Below are 15,977 nucleotides of genomic sequence, written 5' to 3'. Positions count from 1 at the left end.
CCTAAAGATATATAATATAATTTAGTAAATGTTCTTCGGTTGGCTCAGTATACAGTTCAGAGTATTGAAGACCATCTTTTCTTAGCGTGTTGGGGAACTTGGATTACAGCCGCCCCGAATAATTATTTTAAATCAAATGTAGCAAATTTGTCAGTAAACATTCATTCTCTGAACTCTACTCCAGCATGTAACCGAAATTGGTTTCAACATTAATAGTAATGGTAATGCCAAATTCCTGCCATACCACTGTTATGTAACCTGACAAGTCTGGCTTCTTTTTAGGTGGAAGGAGTGAAAAGGTGTTGTGTTCAGCCTGTGTAAGGTGCTGGAAAAAGCTTTTAAATGCACCTTGAAAGTGATTAAAAAGTGCTTGAATTTGACCTTGGAAAAGGTGTCCGAACCCTGTACATATGAAGGGTCCAAAGCTAACCCCTAAAACACATTAACCCCTCAACTACAGGTACAACAAACAGACCATAACTGAAGTACTTGATTCACAACAATGGGCTGGTGCTGATTTGTTTGAGAGCAAAAAGGGTTTTGGCTTTTAAATGCACAAACTGTGCAGCACACCTGACTTAACGTCATTAGCATTTACCATTAGAAAGCAGCATGACTTGTGACAGATGAAGGCATCCAGTGCAGAATTTTTGATAGATAGAGCAGGTGATGCATTGGTTTCAACAAAAGCTACTTCACTTGTCATCACTCAGTTGTGGAGCCAGGTGTGGCATGATAATTCATTTGGTATTTACATTTTTTCTAAGGCGGAGGGTTGAATTGATTGAAGCGTGTTGGCCAAGCACTTAACACAAAAGCTTTGCTGCTTCTCACATGCTTTCTGCCGCGATTATTCAAATATCCACCTCACTGCTTTTACCGATCACATTCTGATCAACAGGCTGTTTATGTTATTCTGGATTAATTATAGACACATTAGCCAAACCACTATCCTCAAGCATAGCTATTGGATCTTTGTTGAAAAAGGCTTTTTGGTTGTTTTTTATGACTATGGATAGAGCGTGAGTAATTGCTTGAACCATTAAATTAATGAAGGGGTGATCTGATAATTCAGGATAAACTTTATGTCTTTTTCACCACCTGTGTGGCTGTGTGTGTACATAATTGGTTGGAGGAACAGGCCACAACTAAGGGTGGGAAAGCAGGACGGGTAACAATCAAACCTTAGCCTGACAATATGAAAAATATGCAAAGTTCACTTGCAAAATGCATTGTCGCTGCATCTCGTCACCCAATCCCCCATTCTCTTCTTTTGCTCCAATTCCTCCTTTTTTTAATCAAAGAAATTGAGAGCTGCTTCTCTGAGCAAGAAAAAAAGCAGTCTGTCTCACTCCACTGGCCAAAGTAATAGAGAAATGACTGGAGCAACGGGTATTATTAGCTTTTATTTATTTATTTGTTTCAACGTTATCTGGTAACCGTGCTGAGTAAAGGGAAAAAAAGCAATATTCCATTTTTTCAAATGGGGTTGCCCTCCACAGATAATGTCCTAGTGTTATTTTCTTTCTCCTGAATGCAAATTGCTGCTCTTGTTCTTCCAACCAGACAACAATGAACCTAGTCTTTATTAGAAACTAAACTATTATACTCCAGGAACTTGCAATATCTTGATATAGCATGCAGCCAGTATGTAGACTTGTACACAAGTTTCTTCCTCACCAATTAGAACAAAATATCTTGCATATCACTTGTGACAATTGCCATATTGTGAGGAACATTACCACATCTAAAGACAGCCTTTTTTTTTTACAAGTTCCTCCTGTCTTCGTCCAACTGTGTCTAAATAATTTTGTGCATTCACTTCTCAACACAAGTTATCACACATTCAAAATTAATGACTTTTTTGTGTACACTTGACTTGTACACTTAAGTGCCCAAAGAAAAGACAGGGTTTTCTTTTAATGAGCTGTTTTGGTACTGCTCTTCCAAGTCCCTTGTGGAGACACGGTGTCAACACTAGATGGACTGAATACTTACAGGTTGGTTCAGCAGGCAGGCTGTACCCAGCTAACACATCCACTCAGATAACTCCCTTCAGCACTGGCTTTACCTTTCACTCATTTTCCCATTTCTTTTTCATCTTTTTTTTTTCACTTGAGTTCTCACAGTTCTGGTGTGTCTGTGTATTAATCACTTTCTGTTTTGATCTCTTCTCCGTCCTCTTTAACGTCATCTCTTACAATGCCTTCAAGTCTGCAGTATACGGCCAAACAGTGAAAATAGAATATAAGATGGTTGAGACAGAAAACCTCACTACTAATACTGCTACTACTACTACTACTACTACTAATGCCTCAATCCAAAAGGGCAATGGAGTGGATAAAAAATATAGATTATCAGTATCAGCTTTTTATTTGCCATATAACCGATAAACTCATTCAATTAAAAAGTGGGCTGCTTTGGCTTCCCTACAGCCTTGTGTCTGTCACTATGCTTCGGTTCTTTTACTGTGTGTTATGTTGAATTTTTCTAATTTATTACATAATTGCCTAAAACATTTATACAAAGTTTTGTGTTAGCGTTGACCAAAGATTTGACTTAGAGATTTTTATTTTCACTGTAATCACATGTTGGTTCCAAATATAGGTCATCGGTTTCAATAAGTACAAATTATCGGTATCAGCCTTCAGGAACATATCGGTTGAGAATATATACAAACAAGGTGCAGAAAAAATAGAATAAAATAAAGAAATGAAAACTAACTAGAAGGGCAATCAGAGAGCACAGACCTCCGAGGCATGCTTTATCTCAGTGTTAATGCAGTGTAAACTTTCCAAGTCAAGAAGATTTTTTTTCAATTAATCCGACACCACATGAATGCACCAATAACTCCCTATCTCGCAATGTTAACCATGGTGAAAAACGAATTGTGTATCCACCTCATAATTCAGATCTGCTCCAGTATGTAATGGGTTCTTCCTTGGCCTTTCCTACTCCCTTCCACCAACTTCCATGAAAATTGGACCAGTGAATGTTTTTTCATAATCTTGCTGTCAGGAGGTAATAATAAAATGTTTCTATTGGGATAAAAGTGAAAGTACTGAAGACAAGAGAATGATTTTAGCCAATCTGATGCTGAAACAGGTTTTTGACATCCACATTTATTGTTGACTTTACACATATGTTGTGGTACCTGTATGGTAAAAGTGTTGATCAGGGAAAAGCCAATCTGTTTGTAAATTAGACTATTCCATCTAATATAACTGCGGTACCCAAGTCTAAAGTCCTGATTTAATCTTGGAAGATTTCTCTTCATAGATTTAACTGATATCATATATAATCTCTCAGTTTTGTTCCTTATCCCCGGCCAATAGCAGCGCGTATTCACAATGCTCAGTTGCCCGTGAGCTAGCATTGCTTTAACCCTTGTGTTGTCTTCCCCTCGACCATGACAAAAAACGTTGTTATTGTCACTTTTTCAACATTATTATAACTATTTCCGACAATTTTGTTACTTTTTCAATGTTGTGAGTTATTTTTTGATGTTTTTTTGCAAAGTTTTTTGATATTTTTAATATTGATATTTTCAGCGCCTATTTCAACAGCCCAAATAATTACATTACATAATAATAGTAATTAAAAACAGGTCAAATTTGACCCAAGGACAATGTGAAGGTTAAGTGAAAATGTCCTAATTAAATTAAGATTAAGAAAGAAACTAAACAGGCTCTTACAGTCAACGATTTTTAGAAGCACTGGAATAAGTACAACTACAATGTGGCCTTTGGGGGTTAATGTAAGGGGGGTGGCATTTGGGGGTTAATGAAAGGGGGTTGCATCCCTGCCACTCAGACAATTAGGATCAATACATTTGATGCCAACTTGACAACAAGCGTAAAGTATTTATCTTCTTACCTCAGGCCGTGTTGTCAAATCTTAAGTGTTTGGCAAGTTGCAAGTCCTTTTCATCTACAGGGTACAGTTTTCATAGTACCTGCGTTCAGAGGAAAAATTAGCAAACAGAGGAAAGACACAGAAAGTGAGTGGAAATGATATGCTACCCTTTCATCTACTCCAGCGCTGGTTGTTCAGTCTTACTTATTTGCAGCTCATAGAGAAGGCATGATTAGAAAGAATGATTTGTTTGAAAGCTAGCTTTGCTCCTAGGTGGGAAACATGAATACAAAACAGTGAAGCAAAGAAGCCCAGCCAGGTGTGCATGATGCTACAGGCAGGGAGATTGGAACCGAGCCGCAGAGCTAGCCAGCATGGCATTCAGATAGGTGTGAGAGGTGCCCTTCTCTGCCTCTAATGCATCTGGGGGTGGTTGATTGATTTTTTGTGCCGAAGCGGGTGTCTTAATGTCCTAATGCATTGCTCTGTCACAGAGGGCTGCCTTGGCAAGCTGCCCTTTCCACAGACTGATCTGCCGCTCGATTGGATGAGACCAGGATAAATAAATAAAGAGGGAGGCTGAGAGAGGAGGTCTGGAGAAGGAGAGGGACGGGCTACAAGCATGATTACACCAACAGATAAAAATAAACACATGCGCACTCACACACACAAACACTAACACACGTTAGTCTCCTATAAAACACAATTCCAAACAAACACACACACACACACAGGAAGATTATTTCACAACTCTGTTTTTTGTTTCTTTACTGGGTATTGATTTGACAAGGTGATGTCTGGTTCATTTCATGCCACAGGCTTCTGTTGTTGTTCTGTTTCTGAAGTAGGATAACACCAAAATCAATATATTGTTTGACAGCATTTTCATGTGCTTTTACTATGGTGGAAAGAGGCCCCAATGGCCTTTACTTTTGTGTTATTGCAACTCTGTCTCCCAAGAATTATGTTTCGCATACATCTGCTGTGCTGTAGCAATTTTCATTCATCGGAAAAATTCAGAGCCAGTGCAGGACAGAGTGATGTTTATATAGTCATAAAGTGCAAGGCTGTGGAGACTACGGGGGTCATGTTCATGTCAGATCAACATCCGGAACGTTCACATCCAGTGTCATGTTTTCAGTGTTTACATTTCATGATGAAATGAAATGTTCATTTTCTGAACTGTAACTCACTCACAAAGTCGACAACATTATAAAGGCTGCAGCTTCTCCGCAACAGGCATGGCGCGGGAACATATTTTGACTTTGGGGTGCTGACAAATTTTCAAAAGGGACATTTTCAGCCAAAGTCAACCACCACACACACACTCCAGGAATGAAATCCAAAATCCAAGACAGTGCAAAACTAGGCATGGGATAACAGCATATAGGCACAAATCTTTGACAATGGTATAGAATAGGCCTACTACAAGCTCAAACATTGAGCCAGAAAATACAAGGGTGTAAACACATCACTGGATTAAATGAAATCAATCGAAAGCTGCGTTGTCGTCTGTTGCTAGCAGGATCGCTGTGGGAGTGACAGGTGTAGAGGAGCTGCTGCTCGGTTACAGTTGCTGGGTTTTCTGACTCAGGTCTATTAGGCATGTTAGCCTGTGATTGATTTAATGAAGAAATCCAAAATGCGCTTTCATGCCATGTTACAGGCAAGCTGAGTTCTGTACTGTGTACCCTCCGGGAGAGTTTCCACAACGATCTTCACTCGTGAATGAGTGTCTGAGGCGCCTCGTTCTTGGCAGAATTGGCAGATTCAATCTGGTTGAATTATGTGTTTATCTCTTACCAACCAAATTTTAAAATCAAATTACATTTAATTGTAATGAAAGGGAGTAGGTTAATACCAATAATAAATTCATTAAAATAAATGTATGTAATTTTTTAATTTATGGTTGTAATTTGTCTACCTTTTCGTTACATACATTTATTTTAATGAAACCCCACCTAGTTTGCGCGGCCATGAAAACGGGGAGTTTTTTTTTCCAACCAATAGCTCGAACACTGCTCCGTGTCCGTGGACAACTGTGGACAACTGAGGACTTGTACCTGTCTAGGCGTATGTGCATGGGGTCCATTTATACTTCAATTAAGTGTCTGCATTGATCTGGCATTCCATGCATGCACATTTCCCAATCCACCGGCATTTGTGCCTTTTCTGCACTTTCCAGACAAATTATATAAATGTGGGTAACATTGGATCTCCTCGTCCATCCTGTCTCCAAAACAAGCATCCACTTTTAAAAACAGTATTAAAATATGTTGTGTGAATGTTCTGTGAAAAAAAGCACAATCCATACGGCATTGTGTTTCCCCAGACTTTATTTTGCAAAATACTTCCATATGGACAAGAGTTATGTGGAGGAGATGAGGTGTACTTTGAGGTGGCTGAAGCTGCAAAGTCCCAGCCATCTCTGTAATTATTTAGCTCTTGCTTACTGTAATGTTACTACATTATTAAAATAAATGAGCCCCACTCAAGTCTTACTGTTTATGGGATTTCATTAACAGCTTTTACTCCCATGGCTTCTAATGAGAAATTACAGAAAGAAAAAAGCTATCGGTCTTATCCAAGTCATCTCGGGGACTTACAGTGGGTAAATGGTTCATTATTGCCCCCTTTGGTCTGATTGATGACAGCTGCGTGGGCAAAGGCATCCCAGTATTCATAAACATGTCATGTAGGATTTTACTGTCCATAGCTTTAGTTTTACTAGAAGTTTTTGAGATGTTTTTCCTCTAATTGAAGGGGATCATATCAGCAACAACAAAGAAATAACATGCATCATATATGGCTATCATATATAACAAGCCTGCAGACTGTAGAATCTGGCATCCTCCCGCTCGCAGCTAAGTTCTGCAAGTGCCAATTTATGTCTCGAGAGAAATAATTCTTCAAGAAGAGCATTTGTGTTGCCAAAAAATTGTAATTTGCGGCTTCAATGGAGTGTTCAAATGTAATGACCCGAGGTGGAGAAAAAAAAAGACTTTGGAACAAGCCTGAATCAAAGGAGCCTTTGTGAGCTCCTTCACCCCTCCCCAGCTCACTAACACACAATAAATATATATGAATAATTGTTTGAAATGATGTGTTCTACAAGGCAAGCGCTGTGTTTACCGAGTAACAGACAAACATAACAGCCTTCTGTTGCAATAAAACAGACACTGTCTCACATACCTCCACTTTGTCCTGCCCCTGTGCACTTTCACTGTAAACTCTGTTGGGCTCATGGAACCTTAAGTCAGGAGGTTTTATTCTATAGCAAACAACACGCTAACTTGACTGCTCCCACTAGTACTGAAGGCAAACCAATGCAACATTTGAGTGCAAATGGCAAACTCTCACTGCAGGAAATGTAAACTGCAGGGCGCTGGCTCTCTCTGCTGCGATGTTGAAGTGAGCACTGAACTCTCAACCCACAATCATGGCACCCTCCCTGGCCTCTCCTCTCTCTCTGACAGTCTCTTTTATTTGTTTACCCCTATCTCAGCACAGATTGCAGCATTTGTAGGGTAAACACAGTGGGTCTGGTAAAAAGGGTTTGCTTGTTTGTATTTTGCCTCAATGCTCCAGAGAGGAGCTACTGTAGTGTGCTTCTACTTGCTCGCCATTGCTTTTTTATTGGAGAAGGTCTCCCTTTAGGTGCCAGCATGACTGTAGCTCCACAGCAAAGTGCAAAGTGATTCCTTAGTACTGAAATGGATAGCAAGAATGTGCTGAATAAATGTGTCCGTGCGTTTTGTGTCTGCGGGGGCAGAGTGATTTAGTCCTCCCTTTTGCTTCAAACGCATTACAGAGCCTGTCTTTTTGCTGTCAGTAGCTGCCAAAGAAAAGCCTCCACAATTTTGCAATGACAAGTGCCAGGGGTTACGCAGCATCCCAGAGATCTGTAGGCTGACATTAATGCTTTTTATACTGGGCTTAAAGTGCACTCCATAGTGCTTTCATCCTCACTGTGCTGGAAGCAGGGTTGAACAGGTAACTTCCAGGATGAAAATATGAACCAGTTCAGAATATCAGTCCGGAAGCTCACTTTGAGTAATCTGCTTTCTGCTTTCTGATTTCTTTGGATCTAGGGCCCCTGGGCTAAACTGTGCAGAGGGCCCTTATTGACCCCCACCTCCTCTTTTATCCCACTCTCGTATTAGTTTTGGCCATTACTGGCGTGTAAGTATTTGACCAAAGCTTGTTTTACACTCTTACTGAGCTTCGGTTTGGTGTCCTGCTACCAGCTGGGCCCTGCAGCCCTGAGACATGTCAGCTTTGGATATACCATTGTTAATGAGATTTTGTTAATATTCAGTCATGCAGCAGTGGAATTACCTACAGCAGGACAGTGGGAAGCGATCATCAGTCCCCTTGCAGTCATAGCAACATTGCTGTTTGCTGCTTGTCATCTTTCAACTTCACGGCACACAGTGGTCGCCTGGTTGAAGTGGTAATGGAGGTCAGCTCACACAGGGTCATTATTCGCAAAGGCACATTAGATGATTATCTCTGCAGCTGTTCTTTATGGGTCACTCTTGACTGCTGTTAAAGCTGTCAGTCAGAGAGGAATAAGTCAGCTTCTCCCTGAGTCCGTCGACAATATGGACAACCACACACTGGCAAATGTCATCACACTTACTTAATGCAAAAAAGAGAAATACAGGCTAAAAAACAAAAACCCATCAGTAAACCCGCCATCGAAATGCTGCCCACTCTTTTTGTGTGCATGTGAGACATTTTTATTTATAGTCAACACTTTTGGTTTTAGGTGTATGAATGCCAACTCCCTGTCCATTTGAATTTAACCCAGTGACACAAGGCAACTCAGAGCCCAAGCAAGGTCAAGTGAGAGGAGTCAGATGAAACTGAATTATCACTGCCAAGGAACTGTATCTGTTTCAACAACTTCATCAGCCAAGCTACTAAGTAAGACTAATTAGTAGGCACTAGGGAAACAGGCAGGCTCAAAAAATGTAATTAATGTGAGGACCCATGGTGTCTGGGCATAACAACTTCCTCAGCACCTGCTTAACATGAGGCAGCACATTTGCCTACCGTTGCTTGCAGGTCTCCAGACAGTCCACAGAAACCAGCAGAATTGTAACCAGTTGAACCAACCTAAGATTAGCAGTGCAATTTGAGTTCGTCATGCCACAACCAGATTGATCAGTTGATAAATGACCTATCCATAAAAATAACCTCGGTCTTTACAAGTACCCCTGTAGTCTGCACTCATCTATTTTTTAGGCATTATCAAAGCAAGCATTTTTAGAAATTGGGTTGCAATTAAAGAACATTTGAACTATTAAAATTATAGATAAATAATTTCTTTCTCATTGCTGTTGTCATTTTGTCATTGTTCACCGGTATGATGAATAATGAGTTGCCCCTGTGATTCTCAGGGATTGGAGGAGTCTGTGGCTTTGTGTAACCATACGGATCGTTCATCAGCACAGATTCATCATTTAGCTTTTTATTTTATGTTGTGTTGTTATTGTACTATGTACAGATTTGGACGTTGGCAAGATGGAAAGAGACTGTGGCAAATCTAAAGAAATAAAAGTCAGACAGACAAACCAGTACTGAAATGAGAAACTCTCAACGGACTGCTAGTACCTACAAGGCAAAGGTGCCAGTTGGTCAAAGCCACACCCCCAGCCTCCACCTTGCCCCCCCCCCCCTTCTCAAAAGCTAAAGACTCAGAAATGGTACATACGAAGGAAAGCTTTTTTTGAGACTGGCTCTGATGGCTGTAATTCTGCACCAAGGCTGAATATTGGGAAAGAGAGTTCAGATACAGCATTAGGGGACCCCTTAGGTCTATATACGTAAAAGCGTCTACATAAGAGCACCATGTCATGGGACCTTTAACTTAAATAAATTGTATGGATCCCTTTAATGTAAATTGCTTTACACTTTCTGCAGTCAGTTTCTGCCAGCTTCAATAGCCAACTGCTAGTGCAGTTTTTAGCAAAACAGGAAGAGTCTCAATTGTATTTCTATTAAACACTTTTAAGATGCCTAAAGCACCACAGCATTTAAAAAACAGCAACATTAAATCTCAACCTTCTGTCAGTCATAAAACTCCCTGTCGCCTTCTTTCAAACATTAAGATGTGGGGTCCTGCCGGGGTAAAGTGAGGGGAAAGGCAAATCTAGATCTAGGGCGCCAAGGTCAAAGAGAGGAGTAAGAATTGACAGCATTGATGTTCCTCCCACTGTGTTATCTAGACCTAACAGACTGCCGAGTCACAGGGAGGCAGCCCACCTTTTAGCTCATTTAGAAAGATATTACACCAAGCAATGTCAGGAGGCGGCTCCTGCTGAGCCAACCTTCCTCTGACACCAACAGGAAGAGAAAAAACATCAGCGACCAGCGATACAGTGTCAGCAATTAGGGATCAAATATGTCCCTGTCCAATATGTCATGATTCAAAAATGTGACAGGGAATTGGAAATGGATTACAACAATAACACAATCTGATCAGCTATGACTCCCAAAAATGGTGCAATTTATGTAGAAGTTAAATAAGAACAGTGATACCATTGAATTTGAAACTATGGCCAGGAAATGGTTAGCTAACCTTAGCTTAACAAAGCATCGAAACATGCAGAAACAAACAGACTGGCTCTGGCCACAGGTGGCCTAACTGAAAAACCACACCAAAAACGTATTAAATATGCTGTGTTGTAGTTTCATATCAGTTTTTACACTAAATATTTCTCAGGCAGCTTGTGACCGTGGTCAGTGTTTATTTCGCACATATAACCTGCTTTGTGAAGCGGATAGAGTGCTTGAATTGCAAGAGGGTAGTTGTCAAACCAGGATCTGAGGATGATGGGATGACCTGATACAGGAAGGGGTTGATACATTGTGCTTGCATGGTTTGATGCTGGGGTTTGTGTCTGGCCCTGGAGCGGAGTAACAGGAGTGGTGAGATAGAGAGGTCAGTGTTAATAGATAGCATTAGCTGCCACGTGGCACACTCCAGTTTCTTGTTGAACACAGCAGAGGGCAGTGGGGACATCGCAGGAGAACAGAAGTTGGCTCTTGATTGACAAGGCTGCAAGCTTAAACAAACATAGGCTGCTATGAAAAGAAAGCAAAACCTGGAACGGTGGTGAAGAAGGGTGAGAACCAGAAGTCAAATGTGCTCAGTGGAATGCCAAGGAAGGGCAGACCGATGGTCTCAGACTTAATTAAGACCCACAGGATCATGATGATTATAGCAATTTCCAAGCCTGAGCAAGAAATGAGCCTGATAATGATAGGAATGCATCAGTGACACACAAGTTCCTCTCTATGTCAACTGGTTGGCCACGTCTAAGCCCTGATATCCCATAAAATGTATTCATGCTCATTTTGCAAATTGCTGCGAAATCCTGGCGGCCTATTTTGTTCCATTCCTCTCACAGCGAGCATGGCAGCAGGTGACAGGTTTAAATAGGATTTGCATCTGAAACCAGCGGGAATGTGAGCGGCAGGACTGCATGACGATTGTAATAAAAGAGAGGGGAAAATGGAAGACACCACATTTGACCTTGAGAGCAGAGCTGAGAGGAGAAAGACGGCAGGCGAGATTGGAAGAGCGATTTAAAAACGATAAAAGTGAGGAGCTTAAGGAAGGCACACACAAAGCGCTGTCCTGTAAACAATAGCTTTAGGAAGACACCGGAAGTAACTTAAGTAACACTGAATAACTTAAATATAAAAATTGCCTTTACTAAATTGTAAATCATTCAAACAGACAATTGAAAATCTCAGAAAAAAGATGAAGCAGCAGAAATGTAAACTGACTTGCTGAGAGAAACAGTGCTAAATTATATGGGGCTTGAAATGTCCAATACGATTGAGTATTTGATTTTAATTTCAAAGCTATTTTGGTCTCAGCTCGACGCAGAGGAAATTTGAGTGATATTGCCTCATTCTGCCTGTTGTTATTATAAAACATGTAATGACTACTCTGCAGCTTCTGAGAGCTGATGCTTCAACCTCTGCATAATTTGCATGAGGAAGAGCTGTGACGGCTCTAGGTTTGGTGTAGCTAAAATTTGCATATTAGCTTATGTGCAGTTGTGTAAGTGCACAGAGCGGTGTTTCACAGACCTCAGGATGGGGATGCCCAAACGGGTCTAAAGTACTGTAGATTTTTCAAAAATATAGATTTTATTTTATACATAAAGATTTTGATACTCTCTCGCCTCTCCGACAGAGAGTTGACATACATATTGCTGCTGTGGGACTGCTATCAATCACAGTGCTGTCTTCACGTCACTAGTCTTATACGCTCCGGTTGAATGTAATAACTTGCGGGTTTTGTCATGGTGTAAGCTCATTAAAGATGGCAAGTGCCTAGCTTGTGCTGTTTTGTTTGTCAAAGAAAATAGCGGGACTGTTGTTTGGAAATATTTTGCATTTGAGGCAAATGAACAAGGAAAGGCAAACCCATATATTGGTTTTGGTTTATTGAATATTGATATCTTTCAAGGTATTGTATTGCAATTAGAAATTCCAGTGTCTTGACAAAACGGAAGGGCTGCAAGATTATAAATCGGAAAGCAAAGAAGAAGAGGAAACCAGAGTCTTAAGTCAAACTAGCAACTTTAAAAAATAGCGTGAATTAACACAATGACAAGGCGCTGCATTGGTGTGGTTGTGTTGCTTCAGGTAAAGACAGAAATGTGATCTGTCCATTTTGATCAAGAGGACCATGCATTTAAAGCTTAGTTGATGGCAAAACACAGCACAGTGGTTCATAAAAGTCTGAGAAAGGACTTTACAACTCAGATTCATTTTATATTTGTTACAAGCCCTCCCTTTTCAGGCTGCTGTTGGCTTCTCTGGCTTTCCTGACTGAGCTGGCAGTTTAGGAGGGTTCGTAGTTAATTGGTGGACACCTGGGTAGGCCTCAACCAAGACTATTTAAGCAAGTCATGTCTCATTGTTCCAGTGGGGGCTCGTCCGGGATCCCCACTTGTCACAGACCGGCTCAACGCATGTGACAAAGAGGGGAGACCAGGCAGGTTAATGTGCCGATTTATTGTTTATTGTAACTAAAACAAGATAATTATTAATCAAAGAGTCAAACCATGTGTGGAATCAATAGTATCAGTAGTTTGTGTGTGTGTGTGGTTTGTGGATGAATAAAAGATGTGTGGATAAATGACACTCAACAGAGGAGGTAAAATGAACCCAAAATTGGAGGTGTGGAGCCTAGCAGAAGGAGACGGAGAAGGCCAAGAGAGAACAATGAGACATGACTTGCTTAGTCTTGGTTGAGGTGGTGTCCACCAATTTACTAACAAACCCTCCAAAACTGGGTTCAGCTCAGTCAGGAAAGCCGGAGAAGCCAACTGCAGGCAGAAAAGTGAGGGGTTGGAACATATTCAACATCAAGACAATTGAAGAAATACAGTTAATTGTTAATGTAAAAAAGTAATCTAACAGGAATGTGAGCTTGAATGTATTTGATTGGCAACCCCGTTGCCATGCTGAAAATCACTCCCTAAGTATCAAAGCATTCCATCCAAGAGTTTTTCTCTCCAAACAACAAGTGTCAACCACATGGTGCTGTTGTATATCCAAAATGTTATCCGTCCAACAGTTACAGAGCAACATTACCATCCCAAGAGCCACTCTGCTAGCATGGGAGCAATCTGAGAAAAAACAGACCATTCTTCAGTTCCTCTGCGCACAATTCATAGACATAACATACCAACCTGACAGAGACAACCTTTGAAGATGTTTGCAAGTAGACCTGGTATTACATCGTAATTTTAAGGGGTCTCAAGCCAAAAAGTTTAGGAACCACTGTAATAAAGGTCAGCTGTCATGTTCTTATCACGAAAAAAAAACCAAGCTCTAACTGAAGCTTTTCCTTTTCTTTTTCACCGTATTTTGCCCCTTGTCTTTCTGCTTCTTTCTTCTCTTTGACAGCACAGAGACAATGGTGCCAGTGTGTTGGTCGGGATCAGTGGTCAGCTCGTTAATGGGGTCTGTCAGATGGTATCATTACAGAAGGCAAAATTGTGCACAGTGTCAACAGGCTGGTTTTCATCCGCAGTCTTTTTAGCTTTCTAAAAGACAGGACTAATCAAGACCCACTGAAAAGTGTCCCAGGTTGTTGTTGTTTGAAAACCCAGAGAGGCTGCAAAGTCAGTTCAAGTTGTCTATTTAATCTGTTCTCTCTTTAAATCTGAAAAGGCCCATTTTTTATTTGTTACCTGCCACATACTGTGCGCCACATTCACGTTTTTTTTTTTCTCTCCTGTATTCTCACTGTTGCCATGGGATGATTGATCATACCTTCTCCCAAGGTCTGGCCTGGCTCCCTTTAGCTAAAAACTGTATCATATTTTTTTTACCTATTGTCTGCCTGTGGCTGGCAGGTGGAATCACTATATCTCCTGGTGACTCCTCATGACACCTTCATGACTGAAACATCCTCTGTCCTTGAACATTGATTGTACCACAGGCCTAATCTAAACACTATATAGTTCCTGCCAGAAAACCTTTCAGCCTATTAACGTTTTAGCCCTTATTTTCCCCTGGCCTTTGTGATCATTCCATCTCTGACATTGTTTCTCCCCTATGTTGCTCAGCCCGTCACACTGAGTGGTGGATATATCAGTAGGTTTAGGGTTATGGAAACACATTGGATCATAAGGTTTTACAACATGTTGCTGAAAGCCCTCCTTATTCGCGTAAGGAGGAAAGTGCAATAGGGAATAATGTGGATCCCCGTAAAATAAAAAAAAATCACAAGCCTTTAAAAGATCTCAATTTGGGTGCCCAGATACCTCAGCTGGTAGAGCAGTCACCCATATGAGGTTTACTCCTCGATGCAGGGGTCCCGGGTTCAACTCTGACCTGTAGCCCATTGCTGCATGTCTTCCCCCCCTCTTTCCCCCCTTTTATGTCTTCAGCTGTCCTGTCAATAAAGGCCTACAATGTGCAAAAAATTATCAAAAAAAAAAGAAAAAAGATCCCAATTCATGTAAGATGGAGCAAACAAATAAGTGATGGTGGATGAGGCTACTCCAGAGGGAAGATTGTCAGTAAATCAGTCACTTAAAAACAAATAACATCAAACAAGTGCCAATAGCCTTGTCAGCAAAAGCGGCCATCATGAAGTAATTTTATACGCTGTACCTTTATATCTTTCACCTCCTCAATAAATAAATAAGATACAGGGTCTGCATTAAATTTGAGAGGAATGCACCTGACTAATAAAAATGGCTGAGTTATGAATCAAAAAACAGCCATACAGGAAGGGTGGGAAGAGAAATGAGTGAGCTGAAGGTGCAGACAGATTTAAAATTCACTGTTGCTGTGTAATGATAAAGCATGGCTACTGTGGCAAAGCACAGCCTCTCTCTCCAGACGCAGCCACTCAGATCAAGTACCTGTCAGACATTGTTTTGTGGTTGTTTTGACAAATTCTTATTGCCCGTTATTTGCTCTTGCTTAACACTAGCAGCGGCCCCCATCTTACAATGCTAAAATTATGCTGAGCCCAGCAGGAAAGTAATGAAGGCACTGCAAACCAATAAGGAACTCAGAATGACATGGTTGGCATAGGTTCAAGCCCCCCCCTAAATTATTAAAAACATTTTATTTTTTAAATCAAGTTTAGTACTTCAAGTTAGAGTTTGAGAACTTGTCTGTTAGTGACAGAGGAAAAACAACTACAGGTTCAGAGGGTATACAACAGGTTGGCCAATCGGAGGTGGTGGTGCCGGACTCCCGCCTTTGGCTGAGTCTCTATCTTCTGTCAGAGGGAGAGCAGGAGTGCGGTTGTGAAGTTTAACATTGGTAGTCCTCAGAGAAGAAGTTGGTCATTTCATGGAACAGATTAGAACCGAAATTGAAACATAAGCTACTAAAAATGCTGAATGTTAGAACATTGTGTCAAATTGGTCATTATTACTGGACGTTTAAAGTGTCACGTTTAGTAATAGTGTCAAAAGAACATTAGACGTTGTTGTTCAGTAGCTAGGTCAGAGATTTGAACGAAATTTCAGATTTAGCGGGGGGGGTCAATCAACACTTTAACTGTGTCACATTCTCATTAAAGGCTGAGCCCCCCTAAATGTCTGTGTGTGTGTGTTTGTGTGTCT

The sequence above is a fragment of the Etheostoma cragini genome, chromosome 21, assembly GCF_013103735.1.
Source record: "Etheostoma cragini isolate CJK2018 chromosome 21, CSU_Ecrag_1.0, whole genome shotgun sequence".
Classification (NCBI taxonomy): Eukaryota; Metazoa; Chordata; class Actinopteri; order Perciformes; family Percidae; genus Etheostoma; species Etheostoma cragini.
Note: the sequence above shows the minus strand (reverse complement) of the source record.